Source organism: Morone saxatilis, unplaced genomic scaffold, assembly GCF_004916995.1.
Source record: "Morone saxatilis isolate NCDOM2014 unplaced genomic scaffold, NCSU_SB_2.0 Contig4, whole genome shotgun sequence".
Taxonomy (NCBI): domain Eukaryota; kingdom Metazoa; phylum Chordata; class Actinopteri; family Moronidae; genus Morone; species Morone saxatilis.
In genome coordinates this window covers 159151-162782 of record NW_023339984.1, presented here as the reverse complement: position 1 = coordinate 162782, position 3632 = coordinate 159151, and positions in this window count along the sequence as shown.

Here is a 3632-nt window from a genome sequence, read left to right as displayed (position 1 = left end):
ATCTCCAGGAAGTGTTGACTCCAGATACAGTTTTTCATCTTTCTTATTTTGCCTAGAACAGATGCATCTGAGCCACGTGAGGGTGTGTTTTGTGGTTCATCTAGGCCTCGGACGTGGCGGAGCCTGCAACTGCCACTCGTCCTCTCTTCGTTCCTCTGCATCGGCGTCGTGATAGTGGTTTTATAAAGGCCAGATCTGGCCGGTGCGCAGTGCAAGTTCTCAGCCCAACCCGGAGAATTAGCAAGCAGTGTTTCGCTTAAAGATCTTTTAGTGAAATTTTATTGGATTTTAGTTAACATTTGTAAGACCCTGTGGACCCCCGAACACACGACACACACACACACAGGCACAGCACAACTCACAGACACACGGACACACACCACAGTCATGGTCCCCGCTGCTGCTGCAGGCGCAGAAACAAGCGTGCGTAGCCGAGGAAAAAAGCTGGTTCTGTAAGACTATCCACAGAGCACACGCTGCGCGGAAGGAGTGTGTGTGGTGTGCGTTGTTGGCCTTTCACAACACCCAAGTCACCTTACAGGTTTAAAAACAATTATAATACATATAAATTACAAAGAAAATACAGTGATAGCTAAATAAATGAATGCAGAGAGGTGAAAACAGTTGGGGCCAGAGTATTTATAGCAAGTAAGATTTTAAATGTTTTGTGAGTGAGCTGTAAAATTAGGTCAATGGGTGCCATTTTTTTTTGAGTTTTTTTTTTTTTTTGCATGGTTATAAGTGAGTTCCAGAGTGCTAGTGCAGAAGCATAACGAAGCCCGAGCACCCATTAGGTAAGTGAGAGAAGTGAGAAGCAGCGCGTAGGATGAGAAACGGATGAAGCTGATGTATATTGTGGTAGGCATACTGGAAGATATGGGGGCCTGGTTATGGAGAGCTTTGAGATGAACAGTAGCGAGTTTCCATTGACACTTTCATGTAATGTGTTCTACTACCCAGATTGACACCTTGAAACAAAAATCTTACTTGCTGTAGAATACTCTGGGCCCCAACTGTTTTACTCTCTGCATCATTTATTTAGCTACACTGTATGTTCTTTGGTAAATTTTATATGTATTTATATTGTTTGTGTTACCTGTAAGGTGACCTTGGTGTTGTGAAAGGCGGCCAAAAATAAAAATTTATATGTATTATTATTCATAGAGCAATTTCTAGTAATAAATTAATGTGCTAAAGGTATGTGAATACAACATCACAAATGTGCCTTTCAGTCACACAGACATTTTGAGGATATCAAATCCGACGCAGAGGGAATATTGGACTTTGATTTTGCTTGCCTCTTAAGGTGTTTCTAGAATCTCTTTATTCATAGTTCTTCAGCCATGTGGATGGACAACATCTGTGGCCTGGCTGAGTTGCATCTTTACAATATTCAACACTGGAAAAAATTCCAACAAGATTGCCACACATGTTTATAGCATTGTGCAAGGGCTCAAAGCACTTACTTTCTCACAGATTAGTTACTGATGCCAGCTCTTTGAATTTATCTGTTACTTGAAGTTATTACCGTATTTTCAACACTACAAGGACGTGAGTGGCTGTTCTACCTAAAGGCACCATTGCATGTACATGAAGGCATGTTTCAGCTCTTTGGTACATTGTACTAAATAAACAGACATTACTTTTAAATGAATGCTCCAGGGGGAAAGTTACTTTCGTTACAAACTCCAGATTTATTACATACAACATAAATATATTTAAGAACATATTTATTTTTAAATATATATATGATTCTAGGCTATATATAGCTCATAAATGGAAATTTTACAGGTTTACGCCCTGTCAACAGATGACCCATAGAACCTCCAAGTGGCAATGGACCCTCTTAATCAACCTTCCTAAAGAACCTCTAAAACATTATCAATGTTCCACTTAAACCTCCTAAATAATCTCAAAGAACTATTATCCAATGCCTTGAAGCTTCTGCCTTTTCCAATAAACCATAGAACCATCCTTATGGGAACTCATAGGACCTTCGTGTCCAGTAGAACCTCTAGGAAATGGACTACTAGATCTACTAGTATTACAGGAACCTCATTTAATCTCCTCAGAACCCTCACAACCCCAAACTGTATAGAGCATAATAGATTAGCTCTATAATAGGTCCCCTTTGATAATTAATAACAGTTCACAGATTCACTTTTTTTAAATTGTCAAATATAAATTTTATTCAAAACGTATTAGTAAGTACAGTTAATGTAACATTTATCATTTTAGTGTCAAGAAGTTAAATAAACAATTGCATGAAAGTGTGTTAAAATTTTTTTTAAAAGTTATTCCTTCAGTGCAGTGATAGGAAGACTCGATTAAAACAAGGACTACAGTGACCCTTCAGTGGCTCCACACTGAAAGTACACACAATATGTTGACATGCTTTATTAAACTGGAACTTTATATTTACATAAAGTGCATCCAAAAGCATAAGGCCACGGTCCATATCTTTGTATTAGTGCAAATTACAAACATCTTCCGTATCCTCAGTGTTATCGCCCACACTGCGTCTTTCTGCCTCTAATCTCCCTTCGCTTTTGATCTTCTTATCTTTATATGAAATGCTCAAAGCATGCATATATATTATAATATGTAATTCACATTTATCATTATTGCAATATCTTGTGCTGACTAGGTGCTTAACTTATACTGATAAGTATTTTTCTGTTTTTAATGTAACTTTTCCACTGATGGTATGGGTGTGTTATGAGGCGCATTGGCTATGACATCATTAATATCAGCTGGATAGGTCACTGACAATGGTTTGATCAGAGTTGACTTTCAAGTCGCAGCTCATATAAATAAGACAACCCACTACCGTTAGAGGGAGCGGACTGGAAGAAACATCATTGGGCATTTAAAAGTTGTATGATGGGGTCATTGTAGGCTTATTTAATAGCTGTAGAGGTCTACCTCTTTTAATAAAAGGTCCAGTCGTAGTTGACATTTTTAGGAAGCCTTCTCTTCTGTCAGAAATGGAAATTTAATTATTCATAGGTATGTTTTCATTATTGTTCACTGTTATTGACCTAAAATTTAATAATGGATTTTTTGTTTATTTACTTTTTTATCTTCTATTTTTTATTATCTTTTTATTAATGCCCTTGGTTGAAAATTTTCTGGTAGGCTCTCTGCGATCAACATTTTATTATTATTATTATTCATAGAGCGCAATGTTCTAGTAAATAAATTAATGTGCTAAATATATCAACATCACAAATGTGCCTTTCAGTCACACAGACATTTTTAGCACCCATTCAAACCACCAGAGAAAAATGGACAGTTTTTTCTTCCCTAAGTGTTTTAGAATCTCTTTATTATAGTTCTTCAGCCATGTGGATGGACAACATCTGTGGCCTGGCTGAGTGCATCTTTACAACTATTCACACTGGAAAAATTCCCACACAGATTCCCACACATGTTTATAGCATTGTGCAAGGCTCAAAGCACTTACTTTCTCACAGATTAGTTTACTGATGCCAGCTTTTGAATTTATCTTTACTTGAGTATACCGTATTTCAACATACAGTGAGTGGCTTGTTCTACCTAAAGGACCATTGCATGTACATGAAGGCATGTTTCAGCTCATGTACTAAAGAAACAGAAATACTTTAATAATC